Consider the following 18,915-nt stretch of genomic DNA (forward strand, 5'->3'; position numbering starts at 1 on the left):
ATTCGATAACAAATGACGAAAACGAACGGATTTCTAAGGTTTTTACTACATATGGACACTTTTCACATTCTCCCGTGCAACTCGGCTGCTAGTCCTCCTTTCATGCAGAATCTTAAGGTCCTAGCTCATGTCCAAGGCACCAAAGCCAGCTAAAAAGTCAATAATCAATACCTAAATCTTGAATTGTACTACTTCTTACTGGCTATTACATCAACTTAGAAGCTTCATCTGTGTTCTACTACGGTGCTTTTAGTTTCTCCGCATACCGCAGCACGCGACATAGTTTTGCAGTCGATAAGTACAACCGTTTCAGAGAGAAGAGCAGCCAATGTGACGATCTGGCTTTAAGTCGATTCGATAACAAATGACGAAAACGGACGGATTTCTCAGGTTTGTACTACATATGAACACTTTTAACATTCTCCCGTGGAACTCGGCTGCTAGTCCACGTCTCATGCAAAATCTTAAGGTCCTAGCTCATGTCCAATGCACCAAAGCCAGCTAAATAGTCAATAATCGATACCTAAAACTTGAATTGTACTACTTCTTACTGGATATTACATCAACTTAGAAGTTTCATCTGTGTTCTACTGTGGTGATTTTAGTGTCACCGCATACCGCAGCACGTGACATAGCTTTGCAGGCGATAAGTACAACCGTTTCAGAGAGAAGAGCAGCCAATGTGACGATCTGGCTTTAAGTCGATTCGATAAGAAATGACGAAAACGGACGGATTTCTAAGGTTTTTACTACATATGAACACTTTTCACATTCTCCCGTGCAACTCGGCTGCTAGTCCTCCTTTCATGAAGAATGTTAAGGTCCTAGCTCATGTCCAAGGCACCAAAGCCAGGTAAAATGTCAATAATCGATACCTTAAACTTGAATTGTACTACTTCTTACTGGGTATTACATCAACTTAGAAGCTTCATCTGTGTTCTACTATGGTGCTTTTAGTGTCTCCACATGCCGAAGCACGCGACATAGCTTTGCAGACGATAAGTACAACCGTTTCAGAGAGAAGAGCGGCCAATAGGACGATCTGGCTTTAAGTCGATTCGATAACAAATGACGAAAACGGACGGATTTCTCAGGTTTTTTCTAAATTTGAACACTTTTCACATTCTCCCGTGCAACTCGGCTGCTAGTCCTCCTTTCATGCAGAATCTTAAGGTCCTAGCTCATGTCCAAGGCACCAAAGCCAGCTATAAAGTCAATAATCGATACCTAAAACTTGAATTGTACTACTTCTTACTGGCTATTACATCAACTTAGAAGCTTCATCTGTGTTCTACTACGGTGCTTTTAGTTTCTCCACATACCGCAGCACGCGACATAGTTTCGCAGACGATAAGTACAACCGTTTCAGAGAGAAGAGCGGACAATGTGACGATCTGGCTTTAAGTCGATTCGATAACAAATGACGAAAACGGACGGATTTCTCAGGTTTGTACTACATATGAACACTTTTCACATTCTCCCGTGGAACTCGGCTGCTAGTCCACGTTTCATGCAAAATCTTAAGGTCCTAGCTCATGTCCAATGCACCAAAGCCAGCTAAAAAGTCAATAATCGATACCTAAAACTTGAATTGTACTACTTCTTACTGGATATTACATCAACTTAGAAGTTTCATCTGTGTTCTACTGTGGTGATTTTAGTGTCACCGCATACCGCAGCACGTGACATAGCTTCGCAGGCGATAAGTACAACCGTTTCAGAGAGAAGAGTAGTCAATGTGACCATCTGGCTTTAAGTCGATTCGATAACAAATGACGAAAACGGACGGATTTCTCAGGTTTTTACTACATATGAACTCTTTTCACATTCTCCCGTGCAACTCGGCTGCTAGTGCTCCTTTCATGCAGAATCTTAAGGTCCTAGCTCATGTCCAAGGCACCAAAGCCAGCTAAAAAGTCAATAATCGATACGTAAAACTTGAATTGTACTACTTCTTACTGGCTATTACATCAACTTAGAAGCTTCATCTGTGTTCTACTACGGTGCTTTTAGTTTCTCCACATACCGCAGCACGCGACATAGTTTTGCAGACGATAAGTACAACCGTTTCAGAGAGAAGAGCGGCCAATGTGACGATCTGTCTTTAAGTCGATTCGATAACAAATGACGAAAACGGACGGATTACTCAGGTTTTTACTACATATGAACACTTTTCACATTGTCCCGCGCAACTCGGCTGCTAGTCCTTCTTTCATGCAGAATCTTAAAGTCCTAGCTCATGTCCAAGGCACCAAAGCCAGCTAAAAAGTCAATAATCGATTCCTAAAACTTGAATTGTACTTCTTCTTACTGGCTATTACATCAACTTAGATGCTTCATCTGTGTTCTACTATGGTGATTTTAGTGTCTCCACATACCGCTGCACGCGACATAGCTATGCAGACGATATGTACAACCGTTTCAGAGAGAAGAGCGGCCAATGTGACCATCTGGCTTTAAGTCGATTCGATAACAAATGACGAAAACGGACTGATTTCTCAGGTTTTTACTACATATGAACACTTTTCACATTCTGACGTGCAACTCGGCTGCTAGTCCTCCTTTCATGCAGAATCTTAAGGTCCTAGCTCATGTCCAAGGCACCAAAGCCAGCTAAAAAGTCAATAACCGATACCTAAAACTTGAATTGTACTACTTCTTACTGGCTATTACATCATCTTAGGAGCTTCATCTGTGTTCTACTATGGTGCTTGTAGTTACTCCGAATACCGCAGTACGCGACATATATTTGCAGACGATAAGTACAACCGTTTCAGAGAGAAGAGCGGCCAATGTGACGATCTGGCTTTAAGTCGATTCGATAACAAATGACGAAAACGGACGGATTTCTCAGGTTTTTACTACATATGAACACTTTTCACATTCTCCCGTGCAACTCGGCTGCTAGTCCTCCTTTCATGCAGAATCTTAAGGTCCAAGCTCATGTCCAAGGCACCAAAGCCAGCTAAAAAGTCAATAATCAATACCTAAAACTTGAATTGTACTACTTCTTACTGGCTATTACATCAACTTAGAAGCTTCATCTGTGTTCTACTACGGTGCTTTTAGTTTCTCCGCATACCGCAGCACGCGACATAGTTTTGCAGTCGATAAGTACAACCGTTTCAGAGAGAAGAGCGGCCAATGTGACGATCTGGCTTTAAGTCGATTCGATAACAAATGACGAAAACGGACGGATTTCTCAGGTTTTTACTACATATGAACACTTTTCACATTCTCCCGTGGAACTCGGCTGCTAGTCCACGTTTCATGCAAAATCTTAAGGTCCTAGCTCATGTCCAATGCACCAAAGCCAGCTAAAAAGTCAATAATCGATACCTAAAACTTGAATTGTACTACTTCTTACTGGATATTACATCAACTTAGAAGTTTCATCTGTGTTCTACTGTGGTGATTTTAGTGTCACCGCATACCGCAGCACGTGACATAGCTTTGCAGGCGATAAGTACAACCGTTTCAGAGAGAAGAGCAGCCAATGTGACGATCTGGCTTTAAGTCGATTCGATAACAAATGACGAAAACGGACGGATTTCTAAGGTTTTTTCTACATATGAACACTTTTCACATTCTCCCGTGCAACTCGGCTGCTAGTCCTCCTTTCATGAAGAATGTTAAGGTCCTAGCTCATGTCCAAGGCACCAAAGCCAGCTAAAATGTCAATAATCGATACCTTAAACTTGAATTGTACTACTTCTTACAGGGTATTATATCAACTTAGAAGCTTCATCTGTGTTCTACTATGGTGCTTTTAGTGTCTCCACATGCCGCAGCACGCGACATAGCTTTGCAGACGATAAGTACAACCGTTTCAGAGAGAAGAGCGGCCAATGTGACGATCTGGCTTTAAGTCGATTCGATAACAAATGACGAAAACGGACGTATTTCTCAGGTTTTTAGTAAATTTGAACACTTTTCACATTCTCCCGTGCAACTCGGCTGCCAGTTCTCCTTTCATGCAGAATATTAAGGTCCTAGCTCATGTCCAAGGCACCAAAGCCAGCTAAAAATTCAATATTCAGTACCTAAAACTTGAATTGTCTACTTCTTACTGGCTATTACATCAACTTAGAAGCTTGATCTGTGTTCTACTATGGTGCTTTTAGTGTCTCAGCATACCGCAGCACGCGACCTAGCTTTGCAGACGATAAGTACAACCGTTTCAGAGAGAAGAGCGGCCAATGTGACGATCTGGCTTTAAGACGATTCGATAACAAATGACGAAAACGGACGGATTTCTCAGGTTTTTACTACATATGAACACTTTTCACATTCTGACGTGCAACTCGGCTGCTAGTCCTCCTTTCATGCAGAATCTTAAGGTCCTAGCTCATGTCCAAGGTACAGAATACAGCTAAAAAGTCAATAAACGATACCTAAAACTTGAATTGTTCTACTTCTTACTGGCTATTGCATCAACTTAGAAGCTTCATCTGTGTTCTACTATGGTGATTTTAGTGTCTCCGCATACCGCAGCACGCGACATAGCTTTGCAGACGATAAGTACAACCGTTTCAGAGAGAAGAGCGTCCAATGTGACGATCTGGCTTTAAGTCGATTCGATAACAAATGACGAAAACGGACGGATTTCTCAGGTTTTTACTACATATGAACACTTTTCACATTCTCCCGTGCAACTCGGCTGCTAGTCCTCCTTTCATGCAGAATGTCAAGGTCCTAGCTCATGGCCAAGGCACCAAAGCCAGTTAAAAAGTCAACAATCGATACCTAAAACTTGAATTGTACTACCTCTTACTGGCTATTACATCAACTTAGAAGCTTCGTCTGTGTTCTACTATGGTGCTTTTCCTGTTTCCGCCTACGGCAACACGTGACATAGCTTTGCAGACGATAAGTACAACCGTTTCAGAGAGAAGAGCGGCCAATGTGACGATCTGGCTTTAGTCGATTCGATAACAAATGCCGAAAACGGACGGATTTCTCAGGTTTTTACTACATATGAACACTTTTCACATTCTCCCGTGCAACTCGGTTGCTAGTCCTCCTTTCATGCAGAATCTTAAGGTCCTAGCTCATGTCCAAGGCACCAAAGCCAGCTAAAAAGTCAATAATCGATACCTAAAACTTGAATTGTACTACTTCTTACTGGATATTACATCAACTTAGAAGCTTCATCTGTGTTCTACTGTGGTGATTTTAGTGTCTCCGCATACCGCAGCACGTGACATAGCTTTGCAGACGATAAGTACAACCGTTTCAGAGAGAAGAGCGGCCAATGTGACGATCTGGCTTTAAGTCGATTCGATAACAAATGACGAAAACGGACGGATTTCTACGGTTTTTACTACATATGAACACTTTTCACATTCTCCCGTGCAACTCGGCTGCTATTCCTCCTTTCATGAAGAATGTTAAGGTCCTAGCTCATGTCCAAGGGTCCAAAGGCAGCTAAAAAGTCAATAATCGATAACTTAAACTTGAATTGTACTACTTCTTACTGGGTATTACATCAACTTAGAAGCTTCATCTGTGTTCTACTATGGTGCTTTTAGTGTCTCCGCATACCGCAGCACGCGACATAGTTTTGCAGACGATAAGTACAACCGTTTCAGAGAGAAGAGCGGCCAATGTGACGATCTGGCTTTAAGTCGATTCGATAACAAATGACGAAAACGGACGGATTTCTCAGGTTTTTACTACATATGAACACTTTTCACATTCTCCCGTGCAACTGGGCTGCTAGTCTTCCTTTTATGCAGAATCTTAAAGTCCTAGCTCATGTCCTAGGCACGAAAGCCAGCTAAAAAGTCAATAATCGATACCTAAATCTTGAATTGGACTACTTCTTACTGGCTATTACATCAACTTAGAAGCTTCATCTGTGTTCTACTATGGTGCTTTTCCTGTTTCCGCCTACGCCAACACGCGACATGGCTTTGCAGACGATAAGCACAACCGTTTCAGAGAGAAGAGCGGCCAATGTGACGATCTGGCTTTAAGTCGATTCGCTAACAAATGACGAAAAAGGACCGATTTCTAAGGTTATTACTACATATGAACACTTTTCACATTCTCCCGTGCAACTCGGCTGCTAGTCCTCCTTTCATGCAGAATCTTAAGGTCCTAGCTCATGTCCAAGGCACCAAAGCCAGCTAAAAGGTCCATATTCAATACCTAAAACTTGAATTGTACTACTTCTTGCTGGCTATTACATCAACTTAGAAGCTTCATCTGTGTTCTACTATGGTGCTTTTAGTGTCTCCACATGCCGCAGCACGCGACATAGCTTTGCAGACGATAAGTACAACCGTTTCAGAGAGAAGAGCGGCCAATGTGATGATCTGGCTTTAAGTCGATTCGATAACAAATGACGAAAACGGACGTATTTCTCAGGTTTTTACTACATTTGAACACTTTTCACATTCTCCCGTGCAACTCGGCTGCCAGTCCTCCTTTCATGCAGAATATTAAGGTCCTAGCTCATGTCCAAGGCACCAAAGCCAGCTAAAAATTTAATATTCAGTACCTAAAACTTGAATTGTCTACTTCTTACTAGCTATTACATCAACTTAGAAGCTTGATCTGTGTTCTACTATGGTGCTTTTAGTGTCTCAGCATACCGCAGCACGCGACCTAGCTTTGCAGACGATAAGTACAACCGTTTCAGAGAGAAGAGCGGCCAATGTGACGATCTGGCTTTAAGACGATTCGATAACAAATGACGAAAACGGACGGATTTCTCAGGTTTTTACTACATATGAACACTTTTCACATTCTCCCGTGCAACTCGGCTGCTAGTCCTCCTTTCATGCAGAATCTTAAGGTCCTAGCTATTGTCCAAGGTACCGAATACAGCTAAAAAGTCAATAATCGATACCTAAATCTTGAATTGATCTACTTCTTACTGGCTATTGCATCAACTTAGAAGCTTCATCTGTGTTCTACTATGGTGATTTTAGTGTCTCAGCATACCGCAGCACGCGACATAGCTTTGCAGACGATAAGTACAACCGTTTCAGAGAGAAGAGAGTCCGATGTGACGATCTGGCTTTAAGTCGATTCGATAACAAATGACGAAAACGGACGGATTTCTCAGGTTTTTACTACATATGAACACTTTTCACATTCTCCCGTGCAACTCGGCTGCTAGTCCTCCTTTCATGCAGAATGTCAAGGTCCTACCTCATGGCCAAGGCACCAAAGCCAGTTAAAAAGTCAATAATCGATACCTAAAACTTGAATTGTACTACTTCTTACTGGCTAATACATCAACTTAGAAGCTTCATCTGTGTTCTACTGTGGTGATTTTAGTGTCTCCGCATAACGCAGCACGTGACATAGCTTTGCAGACGATAAGTACAACCGTTTCAGAGATAAGAGCGGCCAATGTGACGATCTGGCTTTAAGTCGATTCGATAACAAATGACGAAAACGGACGGATTTCTAAGGTTTTTGCTACATATGAACACTTTTTACATTCTCCCGTGCAACTGGGCTGCTAGTCCTCCTTTTATGCAGAATCTTAAAGTCCTAGCTCATGTCCAAGGAACGAAAGCCAGCTAAAAAGTCAATAATCGATACCTAAATCTTGAATTGGACTACTTCTTACTGGCTATTACATCAACTTAGAAGCTTCATCTGTGTTCTACTATGGTGCTTTTCCTGTTTCCGCCTACGCCAACACGCGACATAGCTTTGCAGACGATAAGCACAACCGTTTCAGAGAGACGAGCGGCCAATGTGACGATCTAGCTTTAAGTCGATTCGTTAACAAATGACGAAGAAGGACGGATTTCTAAGGTTATTACTACATATGAACACTTTTCACATTCTCCCGTGCAACTCGGCTGCTAGTCCTCCTTTCATGCAGAATCTTAAGGTCCTAGCTCATGTCCAAGGCACCAAAGCCAGCTAAAAGGTCCATATTCAAACCTAAAACTTGAATTGTACTACTTCTTGCTGGCTATTACATCAACATAGAAGCTTCATCTGTGTTCTACTACGGTTCTTTTAGTTTCTCCACATACCGCAGCACGCGACATAGTTTTGCAGACGATAAGTACAACCGTTTCAGAGAGAAGAGCGGCCAATGTGACGATCTGGCATTAAGTCGATTCGATAACAAATGACGAAAACGGACGGATTTCTCATGTTTTTACTACATATGAACACATTTCACATTCTCCCGCGCAACTCGGCTGCTAGTCTACCTTTCATGCAGAATCTTAAAGTCCTAGCTCATGTCCAAGGCACCAAAGCCAGCTAAAAAGTCAATAATCGATTCCTAAAACTTGAATTGTACTACTTCTTACTGGCTATTACATCAACTTAGATGCTTCATCTGTGTTCTACTATGGTGATTTTAGTGTCTCCACATACCGCTGCACGCGACATAGCTTTGCAGACGATATGTACAAACGTTTCAGAGAGATGAGTGGCCAATGTGACCATCTGGCTTATGTCGATTCGATAACAAATGACGAAAACGGACGGATTTCTCAGGTTTTTACTACATATGAACACTTTTCACATTCTCCCGTGCAACTCGGCTGCTAGTCCTCCTTTCATGCAGAATCTTAAGGTCCTAGCTCATGTCCAAGGCACCAAAGCCAGCTAAAAAGTCAATAATCGATACGTAAAACTTGAATTGTACTACTTCTTACTGGCTATTACATCAACTTAGAAGCTTCATCTGTGTTCTACTACGGTGCTTTTAGTTTCTCCACATACCGCAGCACGCGACATAGTTTTGCAGACGATAAGTACAACCGTTTAAGAGAGAAGAGCGGCCAATGTGACGATCTGGCTTTAAGACGATTCGATAACAAATGACGAAAACGGACGGATTTCTCAGGTTTTAACTACTTATGAACACTTTTCACATTCTCCCGTGGAACTCGGCTGCTAGTCCACCTTTCATGCAGAATCTTTAGGTCCTAGCTCATGTCCAATGCACCAAAGCCAGCTAAAAAGTCAATAATCGATACCTAAAACTTGAATTGTACTACTTCTTACTGGCTATTACATCAACTTAGAAACTTCGTCTGTGTTCTACTATTTTGATTTTAGTGTCTCCACATAGCGCAGCACGCGACATAGCTTTGCAGACGATAAGTACAACCGTTTCAGAGAGAAGAGCTGCCAATGTGACGATCTGGCTTTAAGTCGATTCGATAACAAATGACGAAAAAGGACGGATTTCTCAGGTTATTACTACATATGAACACTTTTCACATTCTCCCGTGGAACTCGGCTGCTAGTCCTCCTATTATGCAGAATCTTAAAGTCCTAGCTCATGTCCAAGGCACCAAAGCCAGTTAAAAAGTCAATAATCGATACCTAAAACTTGAATTGTACTACTTCTTACTGGATATTACATCAACTTAGAAGCTTCATCTGTGTTCTACTGTGGTGATTTTAGTGTCTCCGCATACCGCAGCACGTGACATAGCTTTGCAGACGATAAGTACAACCGTTTCAGATAGAAGAGCGGCCAATGTGACGATCTGGCTTTACGTCGATTCGATAACAAATGACGGAAACGGACGGATTTCTAAGGTTTTTACTACATATGAACACTTTTCACATTCTCCCGTGCTACTCGGCTGCTAGTCCTCCTTTCATGAAGAATGTTAAGGTCCTAGCTCATGTCCAAGGGTCCAAAGCCAGCTAAAAAGTCAATAATCCATACCTAAAACTTGAATTGTACTACTTCTTACTGGGTATTACATCAACTTAGAAGCTTCATCTGTGTTCTACTATGGTGCTTTTAGTGTCTCCGCATACCGCAGCACGCGACATAGTTTTGCAGACGATAAGTACAACCGTTTCAGAGACAAGAGCGGCCAATGTGACGATCTGGCTTTAAGTCGATTCGATAACAAATGACGAAAATGGACGGATTTCTCAGGTTTTTACTACATATGAACACTTTTCACATTCTCCCGTGCAACTGGGCTGCTAGTCCTCCTTTTATGCAGAATCTTAAAGTCCTAGCTCATGTCCAAGGCACGAATGCCAGCTAAGAGGTCAATAATCGATACCTAAATCTTGAATTGGACTACTTCTTACTGGCTATTACATCAACTTAGAAGCTTCATCTGTGTTCTACTACGGTGCTTTTCCTGTTTCCGCCTACGGCAACACGCGACATAGCTTTGCAGACGATAAGCACAACCGTTTCAGAGAGAAGAGCTACCAATGTGACGATCTGGCTTTAAGTCGATTCGCTAACAAATGACGAAAATGGACGGATTTCTAAGGTTATTACTACATATGAACACTTTTCACATTCTCCCGTGCAATTCGGCTGCTAGTCCTCTTTTCATGCAGAATCTTAAGGTCCTAGCTCATGTCCAAGGCACCAAAGCCAGCTAAAAGGTCCATATTCAATACCTAAAACTTGAATTGTACTACTTCTTGCTGGCTATTACATCAACTTAGAAGCTTCATCTGTGTTCTACTACGGTGATTTTAGTTTCTCCACATACCGCAGCACGCGACATAGTTTTGCAGACGATAAGTACAACCGTTTCAGAGAGAAGAGCGGCCAATGTGACGATCTGGCTTTAAGTCGATTCGATAACAAATGACGAAAACGGACGGATTTCTAAGGTTTTTACTACATATGAACACTTTTCACATTCTCCCGTGCAACTCGGCTGCTAGTCCTCCTTTCATGAAGAATGTTAAGGTCCTAGCTCATGTCCAAGTGTCCAAAGCCAGCTAAAAAGTCAATAATCCATACCTAAAACTTGAATTGTACTACTTCTTACTGGGTATTACATCAACTTAGAAGCTTCATCTGTGTTCTACTATGGTGCTTTTAGTGTCTCCGCATACCGCAGCACGCGACATAGTTTTGCAGACGAAAAGTACAACCGTTTCAGAGAGAAGAGCGGCCAATGTGACGATCTGGCTTTAAGTCGATTCGATAACAAATGACGAAAATGGACGGATTTCTCAGGTTTTTACTACATATGAACACTTTTCACATTCTCCCGTGCAACTGGGCTGCTTGTCCTCCTTTTATGCAGAATCTTAAAGTCCTAGCTCATGTCCAAGGCACGAAAGCCAGCTAAAAAGTCAATAATCGATACCTAAATCTTGAATTGGACTACTTCTTACTGGCTATTACATCAACTTAGAAGCTTCATCTGTGTTCTACTACGGTGCTTTTCCTGTTTCCGCCTACGGCAACACGCGACATAGCTTTGCAGGCGATAAGCACAACCGTTTCAGAGAGAAGAGCGGCCAATGTGACGATCTGGCTTTAAGTCGATTCGCTAACAAATGACGAAAAAGGACGGATTTCTAAGGTTATTACTACATATGAACACTTTTCACATTCTCCCGTGCAACTCGGCTGCTAGTCCTCCTTTCATGCAGAATCTTAAGGTCCTAGCTCATGTCCAAGGCACAAAGCCAGCTAAAAGGTCCATATTCAATACCTAAAACTTGAATTGTACTACTTCTTACTGGCTATTACATCAACTTAGAAGCTTGATCTGTGTTCTACTATGGTGCTTTTAGTGTCTCAGCATGCCGCAGCACGCGACATAGCTTTGCAGACGATATGTACAAACGTTTCAGAGAGAAGAGCGGCCAATGTGACCATCTGGCTTTAAGTAGATTCGATAACAAATGACGAAAACGGACGGATTTCTCAGGTTTTTACTACATATGAACACATTTCACATTCTGACGTGCAACTCGGCTGCTAGTCCTCCTTTCATGCAGAATCTTAAGGTCCTAGCTCATGTCCAAGGTACCGAAGCCAGCTAAAAAGACAATAATCGATACCTAAAACTTGAATTGTTCTACTTCTTACTGGCTATTGCACCAACTTAGAAGCTTCACCTGTGTTCTACTATGGTGATTTTAGTGTCTCCGCATACCGCAGCACGCGACATAGCTTTGCAGACGATAAGTACAACCGTTTCAGAGAGAAGAGCGCCCAATGTGACGATCTGGCTTTAAGTCGATTCGATAACAAATGACGAAAACGGACGGATTTCTCAGGTTTTTACTACATATGAACACTTTTCACATTCTCCCGTGCAACTCGGCTGCTAGTCCTCCTTTCATACAGAATGTCAAGGTCCTAGCTCATGGCCAAGGCACCAAAGTCAGTTAAAAAGTCAATAATCGATACCTATAACTTGAATTGTACTACTTCTTACTGGCTATTACATCAACTTAGAAGCTTCGTCTGTGTTCTACTATGATGCTTTTCCTGTTTCCGCAAACGGCAACACGTGACATAGCTTTCCAGACGATAAGTACAACCGTTTCAGAGAGAAGAGGGGCAAATGTGACGATCTGGCTTTAAGTCGATTCGATAACAAATGAAAAAAACGGACGGATTTCTCAGGTTTTTACTACATATGAACACTTTTCACATTCTCCCGTGCAACTCGGCTCCTAGTCCCCCTTTCATGCAGAATCTTAAGGTCCTAGCTCATGTCCAAGGCACCAAAGCCAGCTAAAAAGTCAATAATCGATACGTAAAACTTGAATTGTACTACTTCTTACTGGCTATTACATCAACTTAGAAGATTCATCTGTGTTCTACTACGGTGCTTTTAGTTTCTCCGCATACCGCAGCACGCGACATAGTTTTGCTGACGATAAGTACAACCGTTTCAGAGAGAAGAGCGGCCAATGTGACAATCTGGCTTTAAGTCGATTCGATAACAAATGACGAAAACGGACGGATTTCTCAGGTTTTTACTACATATGAACACTTTTCACATTCTCCCGTGGAACTCGGCTGCTAGTCCACCTTTCATGCAGAATCTTAAGGTCCTAGCTCATGTCCAATGCACCAAAGCCAGCTAAAAAGTCAATAATCGATACCTAAAACTTGAATTGTACTACTTCTTACTGGCTATTACATCAACTTAGAAGCTTCGTCTGTGTTCTACTATGGTGCTTTTCGTGTCTCCACATAGCGCAGCACGCGACATAGCTTTGCAGACGATAAGTACAACCGTTTCAGAGAGAAGAGCGCCCAATGTGACGATCTGGCTTTACGTCGATTCGATAACAAATGACGAAAACGGACGGATTTCTCAGGTTTTTACTACATATGAACACTTTTGACATTCTCCCGTGCAACTCGGCTGCTAGTCCTCCTTTCATGCAGAATCTTAAGGTCCTAGCTCATGTCCAAGGCATCAAAGCCAGCTAAAAAGTCAATAACCGATACCTAAAACTTGAATTGTACTACTTCTTACTGGCTATTACATCATCTTAGGAGCTTCATCTGTGTTCTACTATGGTGCTTTTAGTGTCTCCAAATACCGCAGTACGCGACATAGCTTTGCAGACGATAAGTACAACCGTTTCAGAGAGAAGAGCGGCCAATGTGACGATCTGGCTTTAAGTCGATTCGATAACAAATGACGAAAACGAACGGATTTCTCAGGTTTTTACTACATATGACCACTTTTCACATTCTCCCGTGCAACTCGGCTGCTAGTCCTCCTTTCATGCAGAATCTTAAGGTCCTAGCTCATTCCAAGGCACCAAAGCCAGCTAAAAAGTCAATAATCAATACCTAAAACTTGAATTGTACTACTTCTTACTGGCTATTACATCAACTTAGAAGCTTCATCTGTGTTCTACTACGGTGCTTTTAGTTTCTCCGCATACCGCAGCACGCGACATAGTTTTGCAGACGATAAGTACAACCGTTTCAGAGAGAAGACCTGCCAATGTGACGATCTGGCTTTAAGTCGATTCGATAACAAATGACGAAAAAGGACGGATTTCTCAGGTTATTACTACATATGAACACTTTTCACATTCTCCCGTGCAACTCGGCTGCTAGTCCTCCTATTATGCAGAACCTTAAAGTCCTAGCTCATGTCCAAGTCACCAAAGCCAGCTAAAAAGTCAATAATCGATACCTAAAACTTGAATTGGACTACTTCTTACTGGGTATTACATCAACTTAGAAGCTTCATCTGTGTTCTATTATGGTGCTTTTCCAGTTTCCGCCTACGGCAACTCGCGACATAGCTTTGCAGACGATAAGTACAACCGTTTCAGAGAGAAGAGCGGCCAATGTGACGATCTGGCTTTAAGTCGATTCGATAACAAATGACGAAAATGGACGGATTTCTCAGGTTTTTACTACATATGAACACTTTTCACATTCTCCCGTGCAACTGGGCTGCTAGTCCTCCTTTTATGCAGAATCTTAAAGTCCTAGCTCATGTCCAAGGCACGAAAGCCAGCTAAAAAGTCAATAATCGATACCTAAATCTTGAATTGGACTACTTCTTACTGGCTATTACATCAACTTAGAAGCTTCATCTGTGTTCCACTACGGCGCTTTTCCTGTTTCCGCCTACGGCAACACGCGACATAGCTTTGCAGACGATATGTACAAACGTTTCAGAGAGAAGAGCGGCCAATGTGACGATCTGGCTTTAAGTAGATTCGATAACAAATGACGAAAACGGACGGATTTCTCAGGTTTTTACTACATATGAACACTTTTCACATTCTCCCGTGCAACTCGGCTGCTAGTCCTCCTTTCATGCAGAATGTCAAGGTCCTAGCTCATGGCCAAGGCACCAAAGCCAGTTAAAGAGTCAATAATCGATACCTATAACTTGAATTGTACTACTTCTTACTGGCTATTACATCAACTTAGAAGCTTCGTCTGTGTTCTATTATGGTGCTTTTCCTGTTTCCGCAAACGGCAACACGTGACATAGCTTTGCAGACGATAAGTACAACCGTTTCAGAGAGAATAGCGGCCTATGTGACGATCTGGCTTTAAGTCGATTCGATAAGAAATGACGAAAACGGACGGATTTCTCAGGTTTTTACTACATGTGAACACTTTTCACATTCTCCCGTGCAACTCGGCTGCTAGTCCTCCTTTCATGCAGAATCTTAAGGTCCTAGCTCATGTCCAAGGCACCAAAGCCAGCTAAAAAGTCAATAATCGATACGTAAAACTTTAATTGTACTACTTCTTACTGGCTATTACATCAACTTAGAAGATTCATCTGTGTTCTACTACGGTGCTTTTAGTTTCTCCGCATACCGCAGCACGCGACATAGTTTTGCAGACGATAAGTACAACCGTTTCAGAGAGAAGAGCGGCCAATGTGACGATCTGGCTTTAAGTCGATTCGATAACAAATGACGAAAACGGACGGATTTCTCAGGTTTTTACTACATATGAACACTTTTCACATTCTCCCGTGCAACTCGGCTGCTAGTCCTCCTTTCATGCAGAATCTTAAGGTCCTAGCTCATGTCCAAGGTACCGAAGCCAGCTAAAAAGACAATAATCGATACCTAAAACTTGAATTGTTCTACTTCTTACTGGCTATTGCACCAACTTAGAAGCTTCACCTGTGTTCTACTATGGTGATTTTAGTGTCTCTGCATACCGCAGCACGCGACATAGTTTTGCAGACGATAAGTACAACCGTTTCAGAGAGAAGAGCGCCCAATGTGACGATCTGGCTTTAAGTCGATTCGATAACAAATGACGAAAACGGAAGAATTTCTCAGGTTTTTACTACATATGAACACTTTTCACATTCTCCCGTGCAACTCGGCTGCTAGTCCTCCTTTCATGCAGAATGTCAAGGTCCTAGCTCATGGCCAAGGCACCAAAGCCAGTTAAAAAGTCAATAATCGATACCTATAACTTGAATTGTACTACTTCTTACTGGCTATTACATCAACTTAGAAGCTTCGTCTGTGTTCTACTATGGTGCTTTTCCTGTTTCCGCAAACGGCAACACGTGACATAGCTTTGCAGACGATAAGTACAACCGTTTCAGAGAGAAGAGCGGCCAATGTGACGATCTGGCTTTAAGTCGATTCGATAACAAATGACGAAAACGAACGGATTTCTCAGGTTTTTACTACATGTGACCACTTTTCACATTCTCCCGTGCAACTCGGCTGCTAGTCCTCCTTTCATGCAGAATCTTAAGGTCCTAGCTTATGTCCAAGGCACCTAAGCCAGCTAAAAAGTCAATAATCAATACCTAAAACTTGAATTGTACTACTTCTTACTGGCTATTACATCAACTTAGAAGCTTCATCTGTGTTCTACTACGGTGCTTTTAGTTTCTCCGCATACCGCAGCACGCGACATAGTTTTGCAAACGATAAGTACAACCATTTCAGAGAGAAGACCTGCCAATGTGACGATCTGGCTTTAAGTCGATTCGATAACAAATGACGAAAAAGGACGGATTTCTCAGGTTATTACTACATATGAACACTTTTCATATTCTCCCGTGCAACTCGGCTGCTAGTCCACCTATAATGCAGAATCTTAAAATCCTAGCTCATGTCCAAGTCACCAAAGCCAGCTAAAAAGTCAATAATCGATACCTAAAACTTGAATTGGACTACTTCTTAGTGGGTATTACATCAACTTAGAAGCTTCATCTGTGATCTATTATGGTGCTTTTCCTGTTTCCGCCTACGGCAACTCGCGACATAGCTTTGCAGACGATAAGTACAACCGTTTCAGAGAGAAGAGCGGCCAATGTGACGATCTGGCTTTAAGTCGATTCGATAACAAATGACGAAAATGGACGGATTTCTCAGGTTTTTACTACATATGAACACTTTTCACATTCTTCCGTGCAACTCGGCTGCTAGTCCTCCTTTCATGCAGAATCTTAATGTCCTAGCACATGTCCTAGGCACCAAAGCCAGCTAAAAGGTCAATATTCAATACCTAAAACTTGAATTGTACTACTTCTTACTGGCTATTACATCAACTTAGAAGCTTGATCTGTGTTCTACTATGGTGCTTTTAGTGTCTCAGCATACCGCAGTACGCGACATAGCTTTGCAGACGATAAGTACAACCGTTTCAGAGAGAAGAGCGGCCAATGTGACGATCTGGCTGTAAGTCGATTCGATAACAAATGACGAAAACGGACGGATTTCTCAGGTTTTTGCTACATATGAACACTTTTCACATTCTCCCGTGCAACCCGGCTGCTAGTCCACCTTTCATGCAAAATATTAAGGTCCTAGCTCATGTCCAATGCAACAAAGCCAGCTAAAAAGTCAATAATCGATACCTAAAACTTGAATTGTACTACTTCTTACTGGGTATTACATCAACTTAGAAGCTTCATCTGTGTTCTACTATGGTGCTTTTAGTGTCTCCGCATACCGCAGCACGCGACATAGCTTTGCAGACGATAAGTATATCCGTTTCAAAGAGAAGAGCGGCCAATGTGACGATCTGGCTTTAAGTCGATTCGATAACAAATGACGAAAACGGACGGATTTCTCAGGTTTTTACTACATTTGAACAGTTTTCACATTCTCCCGTGCAACTCGGCTGCTAGTCCTCCTTTCATGCAGAATCTTAAGGTCCTAGCTCATGTCCAAGGCACCAAAGCCAGCTAAAAATTGAATAATCGATACCTTAAACTTGAATTGTACTACTTCTTACTGGGTATTACATCAACTTAGAAGCTTCATCTGTGTTCTACTATGGTGCTTTTAGTGTCTCCCCATACCGCAGCACGCGACATAGCTTTGCAGACGATAAGTACAACCGTTTCAGAGAGAAGAGCGGCCAATGTGACGATCTAGCTTTAAGTCGATTCGATAACAAATGACGAAAACCGACGGATTTCTCAGGTTTTTACTACATATGAACACTTTTCACATTCTCCCGTGCAACTGGGCTGCTAGTCGTCCTTTTATGCAGAATCTTAAAGTCCTAGCTCATGTCCAAGGCACGAAAGCCAGCTAAAAAGTCAATAATCGATACCTAAATCTTGAATTGGACTACTTCTAACTGGCTATTACATCAACTTAGAAGATTCATCTGTGTTCTACTATGGTGCTTTTCCTGTTTCCGCCTACGGCAACACGCGACATAGCTTTGCAGACTATAAGCACAACCGTTTCAGAGAGAAGAGCGGCCAATGTGACGATCTGGCTTTAAGTCGATTCGATAACAAATGACGAAAAAGGACGGATTTCTCAGGTTATTACTACATATGAACAGTTTTCACATTCTCCCGTGCAACTCGGCTGCTAGTCCTCCTTTCATGCAGAATATTTAGGTCCTAGTTCATGTCCAAGGCACCAAAGCCAGCTAAAAATTCAATATTCAGTACCTTATACTTGAATTTTACTACTTCTTACTGGCTATTACATCAACTTAGAAGCTTGATCTGTGTTCTACTATGGTGCTTTTAGTGTCTCACCATACCGCAGCACGCGACATAGCTTTGCAGACGATAAGTACAACCGTTTCAGAGAGAAGAGCGGCCAATGTGACGATCTGGCTTTAAGTCGATTCGATAACAAATGACGAAAACGGACGGATTTCTAAGGTTTTTACTACATATGAACACTTTTCACATTCTCCCGTGCAACTCGGTTGCAAGTCCTCCTTTCATGCAGAATCTTAAGGTCCTAGCTCATGTCCAAGGCACCAAAGCCAGCTAAAAAGTCAATAATCGATACCTAAAACTTGAATTGTACTACTTCTTACTGGATATTACATCAACTTAGAAGCTTCATCTGTGTTCTACTGTGGTGATTTTAGTGTCTCCGCATACCGCAGCACGTGACATAGCTTTGCAGACGATAAGTACAACCGTTTCAGATAGAAGAGCGGCCAATGTGACGATCTGGCTTTAAGTCGATTCGATTACAAATGACGAAAACGGACGGATTTCTAAGGTTTTTACTACATATGAACACTTTTCACATTCTCCCGTGCAACTCGGCTGCTAGTCCTCCTTTCATGAAGAATGTTAAGGTCCTAGCTCGTGTCCAAGGGTCCAAAGCCAGCTAAAAAGTCAATAATCCATACCTAAAACTTGAATTGTACTACTTCTTACTGGGTATTACATCAACTTAGAAGCTTCATCTGTGTTCTACTATGGTGCTTTTAGTGTCTCTGCATAC

This window comes from Schistocerca gregaria, unplaced genomic scaffold (assembly GCF_023897955.1).
Source record: "Schistocerca gregaria isolate iqSchGreg1 unplaced genomic scaffold, iqSchGreg1.2 ptg000317l, whole genome shotgun sequence".
In the NCBI taxonomy this organism is placed as follows: Eukaryota; Metazoa; Arthropoda; class Insecta; order Orthoptera; family Acrididae; genus Schistocerca; species Schistocerca gregaria.